At 37.6% G+C, this 19,389-nt stretch overlaps 1 protein-coding gene across 2 annotated transcripts in view; it reads right to left on the bottom strand.

Moving 5' to 3' along the window:
* LOC129951214 (gamma-1-syntrophin) overlaps nucleotides 1-19,389 on the bottom strand; it is a 290,397-nt gene that overhangs the window by 80,639 nt on the left and 190,369 nt on the right. The gene's annotated exons all lie outside the window — the stretch shown is intronic.

The raw sequence follows: 19,389 nt of genomic DNA, 5'->3' as shown, positions 1-19,389 counted from the left end.
AAAAAAAATACATTTCTAGGACAAGCAAAGGAGTAAAATTTATTTAAGTAGGAGCGTAGAAGGACGCATTGCTGTTGGGAGAAACACTCTTTAGCAGATTGATTTTTTCCGGTAAAAAAGGGTTTTGAAATAACTAAGAACAGAAAACAGATATCGGAGAGAATTAAACAGGATTATGAAGTTTTAAGTACGTGAGTAGGTGAAAGAAGTAATATATCATGACCTAATTTGAATATCATTAACTGTTTAGACTTTAGATAAAATGTTTTTGAACACTTATTCTATATCGGAAATTTAACAATTTTTCGGGCAGCTCCAGGTGTTTTCAATTTGATTTCCTAGAAAACTGTCCGTCTGGTAGAGTGGTTAGATAGTCATCCAACTAGAAAGCTAACATGTTCCTTTAATTTTCTTCTGAGTTGGAAAAAAATGATTAAACAAAATCAATGACTTTTAGTTGTAATTGAAATCATCATGCAGATTTTTCAATTACTATAAATTGTAATTAAAGAATTTCAATTACTAATTACATGTGTAATTGAATAGTGCCAATTACTAGCAATTTAATGACATGTAGTTATGATATTTTTCACAGTAACCATTCCACAAAAATCAAATCAAATCAAATATTATTTTCGTAAATTACAATTAAAGGGTGTCCCAAAATTAACGCAAGATTTGAATTAAATAGAAAACGCCGTTTTTAGTCTTTTGATAGTTATATTTTTATTGACTCGTAAAGTACATAGGATAGGGTTATGTATGAAATAACACATCGGACAAATGGCCTTTACGGCTTTGCATGCACATGCGCACTCTTTTGTTGAAATTTTCCATGACCATTCTGCATAAATGTGGCTGAATATCGTTGATGCAGCGTTGAATCTCCTCCTTTAATACACGGGTGGTTGTGGACTTGTTGACATAGACTTGTGATTTCAAATAACCCCATAAAAAGAAGTCTAATGGTGTTAAATCACACGATCTAGGAGGCCAATTTTGATCACCGAAACGAGAGAGTACACGACCTGGAAATGTCTGATGCAGTAATTGAATTGTTTCACAGGCTGTATGACATGTGGCACCGTCTTGTTGAAACCACATATTGGAAACATCAATATCATCCAATTTTGGCAGAAAGAACTGTGTAATCATGTCGCAATATCGAGCACTAGTAACAGTCACTGCTTGACCAGCATCATTTTCAAAAAAATATGGCCCAAATATGCCTCCAGCCCAAAATCCACACCATACAGTCACGCGTTGTGGATGCATTTGTTTTTCGACAATCACATGTGAGTTCTCCAAACCCCAAATGTGTCAATTTTGGAGATTGACAAAGACATGTGCAAATGTGCTTCATCGCTTAGGATGATTTTGCTCGAAAAATCAGGGTCCATTTGTTGATGTTCAATAATCCATTCAACGAACTCTCTTCTCTGTCCATGGTCATTAGGCTTCAATTGTTGTGTTAATTGAATTTTGTAAGCATGAAGACACAGATCTTTGGTGAGTATACGCTGTAGAGAGGTTCTTGAAATTTTCAATTCTTGTCCACGACGTCGAATTGAGGTTCCTGGATTGTCAGCAACACTCTCACGCACTGCTTTGAAATTCACATTTGAACGGCTTGTTTCTGGACGACCAGTGTGTTTGGCGTCTCCAACGGATCCAGTCTTCATGAATTTTCAATTAATCTCTTCACAGTTGACGAAGTTAAAACACTATTCCACCCTTTACTTGTAGTTGCAATGCAAAAAAGTTCAATTACTAATTACTTTTAGTTGAACTTAATTATGACAAGTTTTTAAGGGGTTTTTGTTCAAAGCGTATTATGAATAATTGGAATAACGTATGTACACTTCAATAATGATAAAGAATTTGATCTTATTAACAGAAAGCTTAAAAAGGGACTCGCGTTCTTTTCCAGACCTTGTTTTTTATGTTTCTGACATCTTATTTCTTATCTTTTTTTTTAGCTGTCATATCAATTTTGGCATCTTGTAGCAATTTAATAATAAAGTCTTAGATGTGACAAAAACTTGTTACACTGCCTTCCCTTTAAAAGATTGACTGTCCTCAGTCCACATTATTGAGTTTGCGATAGTCGACGAAGAATCTCCATGGCCCTCATCTTTTTTGTGGAGAAGGACCACGGGTGAACACCAAGGGCTCCTTGATGGCTGGACAATTTTATGCGACTTTATCTGGTCTAAAATGGATTCAGCTTCTGCTTGGCGTCCAAGTGGTAATTTTCTAGGTGGTTGCTTTATAGGACATGTATCACCTGTGTTGATGTGGCGCTGAATTTTAGAAGTGCATTTAGTTAAATCCCCATCTGGAAATAGAGAACGGTCAACAAAAACTAATAGTTCTGATTCGATTTGTTCTTTAAGAGTGAGATTACTTGAACTTCTTTTTAACATCTCTTTTAAGCTTGGGGACAGATTTTTGGCTTGTGCATCGGCGGAAAGACTTCTACACTTCAACATTTTAGGATTTGAATCTTTTTGAACCACGGCGGTATTCATAGGGATTCAAATATCTTCTTCGGAAATGTTGGTGAGCATAGCTGAATAGTTCCATGTTCAAAGCGGACCAGAGAATTCGAAATATCAATCATTTTTATGGCAATTAATGGTATTACAAGTACAGTGTCTTCATCTAGTGCAAAAGTAATCAGGTAAATCCAACAATCTGATAATGCTGCAATTTGGACATCGTTGGAATTAGAAGCTAATTCGTGTTTGGTGTTTGCCTGGTTTAAATTAATTGTTTCTTCACAAACATGGAGTGTGTTATTTTTTAAATTTATTTCACAAGAGTTTTGACGTAAAAAGTCCATACCTAGATGAAAAATTGAAGCGACATACATTGAATGTTTTGTTGAAAATTGTCCAATCTTAACACGACCTGTCTCAATTCCTTTAACTGGTGCCGTGTCGCCAGTAACAGTTTGGATGGTTGCAAATTACGTTTCTATTGCAGGGCGGGATATCATCTTTTGTAATACTCTTAGGTGTATAATGGTTTGGGTAGCAACCGCGTCTAACACAGCAGAAAAAGAAATCTCGTTAATTTGAATAGGGGCGACGAGATTATTTGATGTATTTGTATATCGGATGGATGCAACTGGATGTGTAGAGACGCTGATTTTTTTTCCACTATTTCGGCCTCTAAGAAAACGGTGGATTGACATTTCCCAAATTTTGAACCTCGACCCGCGAGTCGTGTTGAATGATTTTACGATTTATGGCACGGGGGCCGATTTGAGCTTCTTCGACGTCAAAGGTGACGCATTTTCCCTCCCAACGAAGTGTAGGATTTTTGCGCAGCTCGTTTTGTGGCACATAAACAACGTCATTGGTGTCTTCTCTTTGCACAAATCCATAGACAGTCCGATGAATAAATTTAATTTTCCCTTTGACTCCTCCTATAAAATATTTGATTTTTTTGGATTCGCATTTTCATTAGGACTCGTAATATTTGATAGATTAATTGTTTTCGTCGCGAAAACTTTCGAACCTCTAAGTTATACAATTTTGGTTTAACGAATGATATTCACGAGAATAATCTTCCGATTTGGAAGTACAGCCCCTGCGTCATAATTTCTCCGACGGTTTTACAGCCCGACTGGCGTCTATTTTAACGGCCGAAGATAAAACCTTTTTCCAGGGAATCAGGAACAGAATCTTTCATCCATTGCTATAACTTGATATCGAAAATTCTATAAACTGTGCTAAAGCTATTCGATCTTTAGCTTGATTGGGACAGTCCGGAAAGGCAAGTTAAACGAGACGTTGAATATCGGTGGCAAGTTCGTTAAGAGATTTCTTCGGTTTCTGAACCCTACCCTAATTCGGTATGGGCTGATGACTGTTCCTATTCGTTGCCGAATCTTTGACTTAAACTAGTATCTAGTCGTGCAAAATCATCTCGAATGCATGGTGGAAGCGTGTCCAAGTACTCATCAAGTTCAGTCCTTCACAGAGAAGCAGCGAGGTAGATTGCTCTGTTATCATCTTCAATTTTTTCACTGGTAATGCCTCTTGCGAGGAATTGACAAATTCTCCAAGAGTAATTCTTGTCATGAAAAGTGTTTTCTCAAATTAGTTGTTTGGATTCGGCTTAAAACAGTAGGTTCCTTCAATTTCTGACAAATTACGCACACACAGGAATGAGTCGTAGGTCACTAGGCCCTAGCTTTGGTAAAAAAATATTCCCAACCGTATAATTTTACGATGAGGTGATCATCACAATTGGCCACCGATTGCTAGTGATTAAACAAACTTAGACTTTTTCATTAGGGCCAGTTAAACGATATTGTTTATTGTAAAGGTTCTACAATCGATGCAAGCCTTTATATATTGTATATTTGAAGAATCGATGATAAACAGTGACGTATGTTAAAACTGGTCATCGAAAATTTTATGAAAATGATTTGGTGCTGGAACTGCAGCCATGACCTCCACTAGGTTATTACCTTTTTTAAATCATCAACATTCAACTATCGTCGAACTTGTAAATTATTGTCGTGTATACCAAAACTCTTCGAGAAATGGATATATGAAAAACTAACATTTTTAGTTAAGGAATATATTTCAATGCTCCAACATGGTTTCATTGCAGAAAGATCAACAATGACTAATATTTCTATTTTGGCAAATTTGATGCAATTTGTACCGTTTTTTCAAAGGCATTTGACAAAGCATGTAACTTTATTGTAATTAAGAAATTAAGAATTTTGGATTTCTTTTTAAGTGTTTGAAATGATTTGAATCCTATCTTAATATTTTTCATTTATAAAGTTGTTTCAAAACTAATTTTAGTTTTATCTGGTATGCCCCAAGGTAGCCATCTTGGACCTTCTCTTTTAATAATTTTTATAAATAATTTCCCTTGTTTTTTCCTCAATTTATTCTAGTCAACTTTTTTTTGCCATATTCTAACTTTCTTTTGAAATATGAACATTTTTCGGAATATGGAAAAAAAAGTTCTTACAATAATATTCAAAAGAATCGAAAAGGCGGCGCAACAAACCCAAGTTGTTTGTGAGAGTGTATAATTTTAGAGTAAAAATATCATTTACAAATAGCAACACGGATTTATGAGAAAAAGATCAACAGCAAAAAAAACTCCTCATACGAGTATTGTTAAACAAATGTACAAACGCCTTAGAACAATGGTTTAAAGTTGACTATTGGGGTTTTTTAAAGCTTTTGCTCCTCTAAGGGACTTATTTTATTCAAACTTAAATATCTCGGTTTATCATTTGTTTCTTAGCTTAGGTAAAATCTTAGCTTGAAAATACAAACTATCAACTTTTGTCTTTCAGAACCTTTTGTAACTCAATCTGGTGTTTCCCAGAGAAGCCATCCTGACAATTATATCTTCATATTGCCCATTTATGACGAAACGTCACGTTTGCCCTCAAGTGAAATTCTCATTTTTTTTCTTATGATATTATGATGTTTTTCAAACCAATAATGTCTTGCAAATAAAGAAAGTTCTATACTTTTACAAAAGCCTGGGTAAAGAAATTTTGCCATTTCAATCATTATCTTGAATAGGCATAAAGGTTAAACTTGTGTTTGCGTACTCGGCGATTTTTTCTTGTTGAAAACAATGGAGCAGAGAGTTTGTATTAATTTTTGTGTATAAAGTCGATATTAAGTGCTCAAAACTTATAAAATGTTGACAATGGCGTATGGGGAGTCAACTCTGAGAAAAAAATGTCCCGAGAGGGTGGAGAAAATGTGAACGATAAACCTCGCTCCGAACGTCCCAGCACGTCAACTACCGACTAAAATGTTCAAAAAGTAAAAGAAGTTGTGTTGAAAGATCGTCGAATTACGATTAGAAAAATAGCAGATGATCTGAACATATTCTTTGGCTCATGTCAATCAATTTCAACGGATGTTTTTGATATGGCATGTGTATCAGCGAAGTTCGTTCCAAAACTGCTTAATTTTTATCAGAAGCAGCACCACATGAGCAAGACATGTTGAACGACGTCAATGATGATCCTGATCTGCCATGAAGGGTTATAATGTTAACGAATCTTGAGTATATGGTTATGAGGTCAAAACCAAAGCCCAATAATTCCAATGGAAAAGTACAGTAGAGCCAAGACCGAAAAACGTACTCCAAGACCGAAAAGGGTATGCCAAGTTCGTTCAAATGTGAAGGTTTTGCTCACAGTTTTCTTTGATTACTATGGAGTGTGCTTCAAGAATTCTTACCACAAGAGCGTACGATAAACAAGGAGTATTACCTTGAAGTTATGTGGCGTTTGTGTGTTTTTTTGCCAAAAACAGTAATTCCGTCATGCCTCCGCCACAGTATTCACCACACTGCACTGGCCCCCTGCAACTTTTTCCTCACCCCGAAATTGAAAAGGCCCATGAAAAGACTAAGATTGCTACGATTGAGTAGATTAAGGCTGCATCGCTGAAGGAGCTCAAGGCAATACAAAAAAGTTTTTTCAGAAGTGTTTTGATGACTGGAAAAAAGCGCTGGCCCCTTAACCATTTGACCATTGGGTCTTAAACCTATTTACATTGAGTTTATATAGGTATATAAATATTAATAAAGTATGGGATTGCCGCTTGTTATATGATAACATCTTTCTAGAATTTCTGAAATAAAAAAAAATGTTCAAAACAGTTTTAAGACTCACTATGATCTTCGATAACCAATATCTTTTTGCATGAAATTTATGATGATGTACAAAACGTGGTACCAGTGTCTAGTGCGTTGGACTGTCATGCCAGAGGTCTTGGGTTCGATCACTGCCTATGCCATGTAAAGTTTTTTTTTTCACGGATACTGCCTCTTGCGAGGAATTGACAAATTCTCCAAGAGTAATTGTTGTCATGAAAAGTGCTTTCTCAAATTGGACGTTCGGATTCGGCTTAAAGCTGTAGGTCCCATCTTTCCCTGACAACAGTTCTAGCACACCGGAATGTTAAGAGTTGTAAGTCACTAGGCCCTGGTTCTCAATGGACTGTTGCGCCACCCAATTTGTTTATTTTTAATAGAAAAGGAGGACGTTTTTAATCATGGTTTTCTGAAGTTGTTTATCCTACGACGAAGCGTTGTGAATTGGCCAAAAAAAATCATGCGGTCTAACTGTTTTGAACTTCTTGTTTGAAAGTTTTTTTTAGGCTCAATGTAAAACGAACCATAAATTTCTTGATTTCTGTCGTTAAAATTCAAAAAAACAACAGAGTACAAAATATTAACCTCTAGAGTCCTTTCAATTGAAATGGCACATTCTACCAATTTTACACTAATAACATCAATTTAACTTAGGTAATACTCAAATTTAAACTGCCAACACTACTGCCAAAAAATATATCCACACGACCATGTTTTTCAATTTAAATTTAGTTCTTTTTTATCGACATAACTAAAAAGTAAATAGGACATTGAAGTTTTTTTCTATTTCTATTTCTATTGAAAAATCAATACAATATTCGAATAAAAGGCTGAGCTAGCTTAGAACTAAAGAATAATTGAGTTTGTTTCATGACCGAAATTCGGTTTTATATCCTTAATACATACATATATATACATACATATGTATTATGTATACTCATACAATTGCAATAGTATCAATTTATTATTGACAGGATATTGTTAGTATTTTGTCTATTTTGTTTTTGTTTCTATTAAATTGAATTTGTTTAGATAAATGTTTTAGGTTCACCAAAAGTTAATTCGTTGTGGAATTTTTTTGGTGATTACAGGAATTAAAAAAAAAATACAGTTTTTTGATTGGCATTTTACGTTTGTATGATTACATCAAATTATATGTTCATGTTCATTGTAATTATTAGAGGAAAATTCAAATGAAACACTTTCCTCAAAATTGTGTTCTATTTTGTTTATCAATTGACCGAACACCGCCTAATTGACCGAATTATTTTATTATTTTGTCCCCTAATTAAGAGATTAAGTATTTATCTTTAAAATATTGTGCCTCTATACTCATTTTTGTCCTTAAGATTTGAGTTAAGTCATAATACAAATTTGTAAATAAAAGAAACAAATATTGCATATAAAAAGGTACGTATACGCCATAGTGATCGAAATTGAAAAAATGCCTAGTTGGTTTATATTTAATTCTTTCTTATGTACTTAAGGTGGCGCTACAGTCTGGGGTGGACGTGGATATTAACCATCATGCGTCTTCAGCCAGCTCGGTCCCTAACTAGCTGTCTCCAGTTTCGCACGCCAAGTTGGCCATCTAAGTGTTGGCTTGTAAAGGAATACGATCATGGGTGGCCTTTATTATTTTAAAAATCTTCAGGTCGTCAGAAAAAACGAGAACTTTACTTGTGTGTAGACATGACGATACATCGTTCAGAGACAGGATGAACAGAAAACGGCCAAGATGGCTTCCCTGGGGAACATCAGTTTGAGCAACAAAAGGTTGAGAATGACAATTTTTAAATTTTATCACATAGGATCTGTTTTCAAGGTATGATTTGATCTAAACTAAGACAAATGGTGGACAACCAAGAGCTTGAAGAATAATTCTATGTTGGTCAAAAGCTTAAGAAAAGTCAGTGGTATACTTGTTCTAAAGCGTTTGAAAATATGTTTAAGAATGTGAGGAGATTTGTAACGGTTGATATTTTTTCACAAAACCGGTGGCTATGATGATTGGAAGCAAAATTATCAAGTCTAACGGCGCTGTTCGAGAAATTCATTGCTCAAGCTCTATTGGAGCTCGAGATGAATTCCGAGTTTAAACAATTGAGGGATCTTCACATTACCCGCGCTCGTGAAATAGAGTTCAACAACAAGTTGTTGTACTTTAATTATGTTAACTAGGTCAGTCTCCCTGTACATCCCGTACAGTTGGTCGTTATATCTCCCCCTCCATTCTCCATCTATGCAGACGGGACCAAAAATCAACCGAAGAATTTTTCTCTCCAAGCATCCTAAGACGCTCGCATCTTTCTTTGACAGGGTACAGGCCTCAGCGCCATAAGTGAGAACCGGGATGATGAGTATCTTATAGATGGTGATTGACTTCACTTCTCAATTGTCTTCTAAGTCCAAAGAAGCAGCGATTTGCAAGAGTTATTCTTTGTTTAATTTCAGCGCTGGTGTCGTTGTCGTTGTCTTTTTTTTATAATAAGCGCACACTCAACGGGATAGGAAAGGGAAAGAGGGTTTGAAAGGAGATGTCGGTGCACATTGGTTTTGAATCCCTGAATATTGCAATAGCTGGGAAAGACAGAGTGTGGCAAGGCATTCCACATTCGCATAGTACAACTAAAGAACGAATCTCTGTACTTGACAGTACGACCGAAGTTGGGCTCGAGGGTATATTGATGACCATTCCTAGAAACGCGAGTATTACGGTTGAACTGTTTAAGGGGAGGAATGCAACTCAAGCTTTGGACGTATGTAAGTCTTGATATCAGAATGGGTGAAATATTTCTTGCATCGCCTAAGGAAACCCAAACACCTTGTGGCATTTTTGGCGACATCGCGTATGTGATCATTCCACAAGAGATGGTTGGTAACACACATACCGAGAATATCGGGGTGTTTAGTCTCATTGATGCAAGTGCCATCTATGGATAATGACAAAGGGGGTGAATCTCACTTTGACGATATAAGACAGCATTGGGTTTTCGAAGCATTAAATTCCACGCGGTTTTTTAATCCCCATTGAACAATGCTGTTTAGATCGGAATTTAATGAGCTTATCATATTTTGTCGTTGCAGTTCGACATCCGAAGAAGATGGATGTGGGTCTGAAACCAAATATGAAAAGCTAAGAGTACTATCGTCAGCGAAACAATGTATTGGATTAGATGTTGCAGACAGGAGATCATTAATAAAAATTAGAAAGAGTGTTGGAGATAAAACAGAGCCCTGGGGCACACCAGTATTTATTTTATGGTTTTCAGACTTGAATCCATCCAATGCTACTTGTATTGAATGATCTAAAAGGTAATTACTAATCCAATGAAGCAGTGATTCATGAAAACCGAAAGCACGCATTTTCGATAAGAGAGCCTGATGCCAAACCCTATCAATTGCTTTTGAAATATCTAGTGCAATAATCTTACTTTCTATAAAACTGTGTAAAGATTTGTTCCACTGTTCGGTGAGATGAACCATGAGATCACCAGTGGACCTATTGCTACGAAAGCCGTATTGCCGGTCGTTAAGAAGCTTTCGTTCTTCAAGATATTTCTTGAGCTGATAATTAATCAGCGTTTCCATGACTTTGGAAAGAATGGACGTGAGTGCAATCGGTCGTAGTTAGAGGGTAAGGAAGATTCCCCTTTTTTGGGAATAGGCTGGACAAATGTCGTTTTCCATCCGCTCGGAACGAGACCTGAGGAGTAGGACAGATGAAAAAGCTTACGCAGTGGTTTTGCCAGCGATGAAGAACACCTCTTCAGAACAATAGCGGGGATACCATCCGGACCAGCGGATTTATGTGTGTTTAGATCTCTTAGGACTCTTGCTACAGTACGAGTGCGAAAAAAGATTTGCCCCATAGAATCATTAACTCGATCAAGTACAGGCGGAGTCATAACACTCCTGGCAGCGTAGAATTGGCGGCGAACTGCCTAGCAAAGAGATTTGCTTTCTCTAAGGAGCTAACAAAAGGAGTGTCATTGACAACGTTTTTTAACAAATGAACACAAATTTTGACTGCCTTTGGGACATTGCAGTATTTTTTGCCGTAATTCTTCCTGGCTTGCTTGAACTTATTCCGGTTTTCCTCAGTTGGATTGGCTTTAAAACAACGGAAATTTACCTTCTTGGTCCTAATAACTTCTTTACAGTTCGCATCGTTTCCCTTAGGTCTGATGCTTTGAACCCTATTCGGGATAAAAGTTCTCATTCCCATTTGAATCAAACTTGTGATCATATCAGCGCTGGCGTCAACGTCACTATCGAGGTGTTAATAGAGGTGCCTAGGTAGACAAAGTCCTTAACTACCTCAAAGTTAAAGCTGTCCATGGTGACGTTTTGTCCAAGACGTCGTTGTTCAGTGATTTTTTTTGATGACAACATATACTTGTTCTTGCCCTCATTGACCACTAAACCCATCTTCTTCGCTTCCGTCGCAATGCTCAAAAACGCTCCACTGACATCATGCTTTGATCTTCCAAATATGTCAATATCATCTCCGTATCCGAGTAATTGGATGGACCTTTGGAAGATTGTGCCTCTAGTGTTGACGGTTGAGTTTTGCACAATTCTTTGCAGAACGATGTTGAAGAAGTCGCATCGCCTTTCCTAAAACCTTTTTTGAGATCATATGCATTGGTGAAATCTTTTTCGACCTTAATAGAGCAGCGTGCATTCTCCATCGTCATTCTGCACAAACCGATAAGTTTGACAGGGATGCCAAAATTAGACATTGCTCGGTAGAGCTCTTCCCTATAGATGCTGTCATACTCGGCTTTAAAATCGATAAAGAGATGGTGGGTATCGATTTGAAGCTCCTGGGTTTTTTCCAAGATTTGCCGTAGTGTAAATATTTGGTCGATAGTGGACTTTCCTGGTCTGAAGCCACACTGATAAGGACCAATCAGGTTGTTAACGAATGGCTTCAGACGTCCACATAATACGGCAGAGAGGTTATTATACGCAATGTTAAGGAGACTGATGCCTCTGTAGTTGGCGCAGTTTAGAGGATCTCCTTTCTTATGTATCGGGCACACTATGCTGAGATTCCACTCATCGGGTATGCTTTCTTCCGACCATATTTGCAGATGAGTTGGTACTTGCTCCCTACTAAGTCATCGCCTGCTGCTTTGAATAATTGGACAGCGAAGCCGTCATCTCCAGAAGCTTTGTTTTACTTCAGTTTAGATATATGTAGCTATCTATTACTTCGTCGAATTCGGGAAGGCGGAAGTGTTCATCTGCATCACCTTGGTTGAGTGGTTCTATCTCCTTTACAGCGGAATTCGGTTCGTCATCGCCGTTTTAGAATTTGGAGAAGTGCTACACTACGATGTTTCTTACATGTTTCGGTTCGTGGCTGGTACCCTAAGGAGTTTTTTTTAACTTTTGGTAAAATTTACGAACCTCATCCTGTTGTCGAATCCCTTTATCTCCTCGCTCAGGAGTTTCCCATGGTCTTTTTTCATCTAAAAAGACGGTGTTCTTCTTTCCTATTCGGCTCGTAGAGCCCGCGAACAGCTCTTGTCTTTCTGTGCAGTGGCGTTTTATATGTTGGTTGAGTTACGTCTCAGACTTCACCTATTAACACTAACCCATTATTCCCCTTACAATCCCTTGCCTAACGGCACTGAATTCCATAACGGCATCCCACGCCATTTGTTTTTGCTTAACTTGCAAAACGTATCTATAATAGATACACCCACCTTTTCCTTGCACATTCATAGTTCATTTAAAAAATTAATAAAGTGATGATCATATTTCATTTGACTCAAATGAAATATGAATATTTTGTCAACAAGAAGTGCATTCCTTTCCCAATACAGAATTTAGCTTATAGATAAATTATAATTGTAAGATCAGTCTTAATTTTCCTCTTGACTTAAGAAGTGCAGCCTAGCTTTGGACAGCGGCTTCTTTCGTTCAAATAATTATAATATAATATAAGAATCAAAGAAATAAGTTAATAAAGAATAAAAATAAAAAGAAAAGAAAACGACAAAGTTTTTTTTTAATCAAAACGTTCAACCACAAACGTAATTGTTGCTTAGCGGCGTGCGCTTGCCGGCATTTGTCATCAAACCAAGGGTTTCGCTGTGGTTGCCTTTCGAAACCTAGCACTACACAGGCGGCTGGCATCTCTGGTGGCTTCAAGGCAATGTTGATACTGGTTTTCAATGCTTAATGCCGGACGCATTGGACTTCTAAAGAGGTTATTAGAGACCCGATCGGTAGCCGAAGTCGAAACTTCTCACATTACTTCCTTGTTTTGGCTTGGATCGGAATATCCGTGGCCGTACCTTGGGTACGACGAGGTTGAGGTCCGAATCAATGTTGGCCCCTCAGAATGTTCGGACATCTCCTGTATACTGGGAACGTGTCGTCAATCTATTTAAAAGTTGATTGATCAGGAGGTTTCCATTTTTAATACTTGGCTATTGGATTTTGTGACTTTTATATATTTAAAGAGAATCAAGTCTTCATTAAAGCTTAGTCAACAAATTTTAAAGAAGTTGTTTAAATTTTGTGAAACAACTTACATGGATATTCAGTTTTTTAAAAAAAGGTTGCAATTAACTTCCTTTTTTGAACTAGTTGTGAAAAACTCTAGTTCCAGTTAATGAAAATGTTGTTGACAATATTTGTTGAAGCAAAAATACTTTTCCTGGACTTTTGTGTTTTTTCAAAATGAATACAAACATGAATTTTGTAACTTATCTGAACTAAACAAATACAAATTTAAATTGCATTCTAAAGCAAACACTAGGTTAACATTTGTTTTCTGTTTTATTTTTTTTTTGCTGTTCATATCACGCGAAAAAAAAATAGAAGCCTTCATCTATATTTTCAGCCATCTAACATCTGTTAACATATTCCATTTATATTCACTGATGCTGGACACTCTGTGTGTCCCTCTGTCTCTAAAGGTACGTCGTCGTAGTGTAGAAGTAGCAATAGCCACTATACTGATGATAGTGTTTGTTGAGTGTCGACCAACCCACCACATTTATCACCACCATCCGTGTGGAAACTTCCAACAAATATGTGCCATCCTGGGCCAAAAGCTTATCCTATATCCCTTTCTCTTATTTCATAGTATAGCACAGTGTCGCAATGGCTCCTGGTCGGTTGTCCTGATGCCAGTTGTGCCAGGGTACTAAAGTGCAAAAACAAAACAGGATGAAAAAAGAAGAACTTCACCCAGCATGTCTCTCGCAATTAAGGATGATGAATGACTCTCACCTGAACGTCGTCGTCATCCTCGTCGTCGTAGTCGTTGGTTAGCTTAATTTTTTCCTTCTTCTTTTGGATTTTTCTACCACTCCCTTCTACCACTCCCTTTTACCTGCCCCCCTTAACATGGTAATCCTTTCCTTCCGTATGTCCTAGATTGTTTATAAAAGAGCAAAAAGAAGAAAACTAAAACTAAATCTAAATTGAAACCCCATCGCACCTCTAGCTTGAGTGCATTTAATTACTCTATTTCTGCAGACCATTCGATTAGATAGACGTCACTTTTGAATTTACAGATAACGCAAATCCTAGCAAAGGATTCTTAATTTTTTGTTCTTTGAATTTGTGTTCTGTTCCTCTGGGCTAGAGACTACTATTATAATGGACACACAAAAGTGTGCTCTGTGCTCTGCTTCGTTCTGTTTTTGACTGCAGATACAAAGATGATCTACTTTGATTGTGAGCTTTAATTTTTGTTACTCGTTTATTTATGAAGAGATAGGTGTATGTGTTTATGTGAGTTTTTAAGGACTTCAAAGAAAACTTTGAATGGATTTTTTGAAAATTCACTTTCTAGGGATTAGAATAGAAAGAAAAGTTATGTTGACTTCAAGTCATATAAACGAAATTTATTTGTTGGAAATCAAAATCAATTTAAAAAAATGTTCGATGCAAGGATTTTTATCAAAAAAAAAGTATAGTATTCCCCTTTTAATAGGAACTTGATTGTATTTTTAACAATTGCTGGACGACTGCAAAAAATTTCGTTTATGAACTACTACGCTTCAGTCATGTGTAAACTAGGGCCTCACCCAACAAACTTCTCCATCTAGCTCGGTTCCTAGCTAGATGTCTCCAGTTTCGCGCTCCAAGTTGGGTGAGGTCACCTTCCACTTGTGCGCACCACCTAATCCGCGGTCTTCCTTTACTGCACTGTCCTGTTGGTGTGGATTCCGGGCCGGAGCATTGGTTTCCATCCGCCCTACGTGACCCAGCCATCTTAGTCGTTAGACTTTTACCCTTCTGGCTAAGTCTACGTCGCTGTACAGCCCGTACAGTTCGTCGTTCCATCTTCTTCTCCACTCCCCTTCGACCCATTGGATCACAAGAAGAACTTTTCTCTCGAAGCGACGCAAGCTGCTTTCATCCGCTTTTGTCATAGTCCATGCTTCTGCACCGTATAGCAGGACGGGGATGATAAGGGTCTTATATAGGAACACTTATGTCCCTCGAGAGAGGACTTTACCACTCAATTGCTTTCTTAGTCCAAAGAAACAGCGTTTAGCAAGAGTTATTCTGCGCTTGATCAAGATACAGCGGAGCCTAGGTAGACGAAGTCCTTGACTACCTCAAAGTTACGTCTGTCGATGGTGACGTTTTGACCAAGACGTCGGTGTTGTATGTCCTTTCTTGACGGCAGCATGTACTTTGTTTTGCCCTCATTAACCGTTAAACCCATTCGTCTCTACCTCAAAACTCACAAAAGCTCCATTGACATCACACTGAGTTCTTCCGATAATGTCAATGTCCTCAGCATATGCTAGTAATTGGACAAACTTTTGAATGATAGTGCCTCTAGTTTTGACGTGTGAGCTCTGCACTATTCTTTCAAGCACGATGTTAAAAAAATCGCATGACAGCGCATCACCTTGTCTAAGACCTTTTTTTAACATCGAAAGGTTCTGTTAAGTTGTTTCCAACCTTTATGGAGCAGCGTGAATTCTCGATGGTCATCCTGCACAAACGGATACCAAAACTAGACATGGCTCATTTCTGTAGATGCTGCCTTAAAATCGTTAAAAAGATGGTGGGTGTCGATTTAGTGTTCTTGGGTTTTTTCCAGGATCTGCCGCAATGTGAATATTTGATAAACTGTGGACTTTCCTAGTCTAAAACCACACTGATAAGGACCTATCAGGTTGTTGACTAAGGTCTTTAGACACATATTACGCAAAGAAGATTTTATAGGCGATGTAAAGTACTCTGATTCCTCTATAGTTGGTTCAGTTTAGAGGGTCTCCTTTTTTCAGTATCGGGCAAACAAGACTGAGGTTCCATTCATCGGGCATGCTTTCTTCCGACCATATCTTACAGATAAGTTGGTGCATGCTCCAAACCAACTTATCTCCAGCTGCTTTAAAAAGCTCGACATTCAAGCCATCCGCTCCAGTGGCTTTATTAGACTTCAGCTTAGATATGACAATCTTTACTTCGTCTAAGTCGGGATTGTTTGTCAGTGCAGATGTGATTGCAGATGTATCCACGTTGTTAAAGGCACCTTCGATGTCAAGCAAAGCAACCATAGTGAACTCTTTATGATGGAGGGAATATTCGATGTGCGTACTGTGTAACGCTGTTTCCACCGATTTACCTTTACAGTAGGCATATTGAGACGAAGACAGAAGTCTTGTATCGATACGTGCCTTTAAATGGATATCAACCAATCTTTCCAGGGTCTTAAGAAGGAATGATGATAGACTTATAGGTCTTAGATCTTTTGGATTGACTTGGGAGCATTTACCTGCTTTAGGTATAAAAACAACTTTAACTTCTCTCCATGCCGAGAGAACATGGACCAGTTAAAGACAGCTGGTAAAAATTTCCTCAAGGATTGGTGCAATTATATCAGAAGCCTTTTGTAATTCCGCTGGTATTATTCCATCTGGTCCTGCAGCTTTAAATGGTTTGAAGCTGTTGAGAGCCCATTGTAGCTTATCCTTTGTGATCAGACCTTGAACTTGAACTTGAACGTATAAAACTGTTGCAAGTTTCGGTAAGAGAACTACCAGGAAAGTGAGTGTCCAATCGTAAGTTCAGCGATTCATTACTTGAATTTGTCCAGGAGCCGTCTGTATTTTTCAAGCAGCTTGGCATATCTGGATTAGTTGAAAGAATTTTCCGTAACCTAGAAGCTTCAGAAGTTTCTTCTAGCTCTGAGGCCCACCATTGTGGTTTCCTCTTTCCTCTTATGTGTATAAGTAGACAAGCAATTTTTAGCGATCCTTTCATAGCTGAGGTAAGGTCATTGACTTTTTTGTCAAGTTTATTAGCGTAAGAGGAAGGACTCGATAGTCCAGGTTCTAGTAAACTAAGTAATGAGTTCCTTTATGAGTCCCAGTTAGTTTTACGATAGTTTCAAAAATTAAATGGACTCGGGTTATCATCCACATTTATATTGAATTGGAAATATCTAGTATTGCTCCCAATAATTAGGCGGATCCTTTGCCTTTCCGCTTCAGCGACGACTTTCTCCAGGATTTTTCCAGGGAGAGGGCCAAGGTGGTCATGGCCAAGATAGATATATGTAATTACTACTCGTAATAGAATTTTTACATTTACAATTACAAGTAATTGAAATATATAAAGGGTGATATTTTTGAGGTTAGGATTTTCATGCATTAGTATTTGACAGATCACTCGGGATTTCAGACATGGTGTCAAAGAGAGAGATGCTGAGTATACTAACGAGCAACGCTTGCAAATCATTGAATTTTATTACCAAAATCAGTGTTCGGTTCGAAATGTGTCTACATAATCGACAAAGTGAGCAAACAATTAATGTGATTGTGACCAAGTTTCGCACTCAGTTTACTTTATTGGACATTAAACCAACCACACAAAAGCGTACAGAAGAGAATATTGCGTCTGTTTCTGAGAGTGTTGCTGAAGACCGTGAAATGTCGATTCGTCGCTGTTCGCAGCAATTGGGTTTGTGTTATTCGACCACATGGAAGATTTTACGCAAAGATCTTGGTGTAAAACCGTATAAAATACAGCTCGTGCAAGAACTGAAGCCGAACGATCTGCCACAACGTCGAATTTTCAGTGAATGGGCCCTAGAAAAGTTGGCAGAAAATCCGCTTTTTTATCGACAAATTTTGTTCAGTGATGAGGCTCATTTCTGGTTGAATGGCTACGTAAATAAGCAAAATTGCTGCATTTGGAGTGAAGAGCAACCAGAAGCTGTTCAAGAACTGCCCATGCATCCCGAAAAATGCACTGTTTGGTGTGGTTTGTACGCTGGTGGAATCATTGGACCGTATTTTTTCAAAGATGCTGTTGGACGCAACGTTACGGTGAATGGCGATCGCTATCGTTCAATGCTAACAAACTTTTTGTTGCCAAAAATGGAAGAACTGAACTTGGTTGACATGTGGTTTCAACAAGATGGCGCTACATGCCACACAGCTCGCGATTCTATGGCCATTTTGAGGGAAAACTTCGGAGAACAATTCATCTGAAGGAATGGACCGGTAAGTTGGCCACCAAGATCATGCGATTTGACGCCTTTAGACTATTTTTTTTTGGGGCTACGTCAAGTCTAAAGTCTACACAAATAAGCCATCAACTATTCCAGCTTTGGAAGACAACATTTCCGAAGAAATTCAGGCTATTCCGGCCGAAATGCTCGAAAAAGTTACCCAAAATTGGACTTTCCGAATGGACCACCTAAGATGCAGCCGCGGTCAACATTTAAATGTAATTATCTTCAAGAAGTAAATGTCATGGACCAATCTAACGTTACAAATAAAGAATCGATGAGATTTTGCAAATTTTATGCGTTTTTTTTTTTTTTAAAGTTCTCAAGCTCTTAAAAAATCACCGTTTATTTCTCAATTACAAATAATTGTAGTTGGAATGAAAGTTGAAATTAAATACAAAAAGTAATCATCATTTCCCAACTTTGGATAGTAATAAGTTATTGAAAGCACTGTTGGCAACACTGTGCGAGACAGGTTTATGTAGTTAGTAATTAACTTATACGAAAACCCATTTTTCTTGGAAGAAAATCTGATTTGAAAATTGGGTTTGAAAGAGAGATAACATTTTCCATTTTAGCGTAAAATTATTCCAAACCAATATCCACTTCCTTTAGCTCCTTTAGGCTAGTTTTTTGAAAACTTTTCATCAGGATTCCTAACAAAAAAAATCAAATGACGAAACCGAAACAAGCCACAGAAAGAAATAGAGAGAACTTAATTAATTTTGTGGAACGCAGGAGTAACCCAAAAATTAATCGAAACAATGAAAAGAATGATAACAGAAGAGGCACAAAAAAAAAAAAAAAAAAACGTGCGACCTAGTTGCGTCGGTGTGTCTTTTTGGTTGTGTCGTTCGCATTTACATTCAACTGTCAATAAAAAAATTCACAGAGCCATTCAATTAAAAGTCCCCCAAGCTTTGCTGTCGTCCTTTTTGCTTTTTCTTTTTGGGACAAACCGGTAAGCTCTTTGAATTCGTCCTCATTGCATAGTTGAAAATACAACAAAAAAAAGAAGACAAATCCTTTCAATTCATGGCAATATGCGGGAAATGGGATACGCTCCTTTTTCGATGCTTCGAGGAGTTTTCTATTTTATAAAAAAAGTGAGTCAATATTCTGAATATACGAATATTTAAGTTAGTAGCGGCACAAGGCACAACCCCAAAGTGACAGTGTTTATTTGTGCAGGAGTCGTCGTCGGCGTTCATCGTCGGGCGGTT

The sequence above is a fragment of the Eupeodes corollae genome, chromosome 3 (assembly GCF_945859685.1).
Source record: "Eupeodes corollae chromosome 3, idEupCoro1.1, whole genome shotgun sequence".
NCBI classification, from domain to species: domain Eukaryota; kingdom Metazoa; phylum Arthropoda; class Insecta; order Diptera; family Syrphidae; genus Eupeodes; species Eupeodes corollae.
The sequence above is the reverse complement of the archived record's forward strand: the minus strand, read 5'-3'. Positions and strand labels throughout refer to the sequence as shown.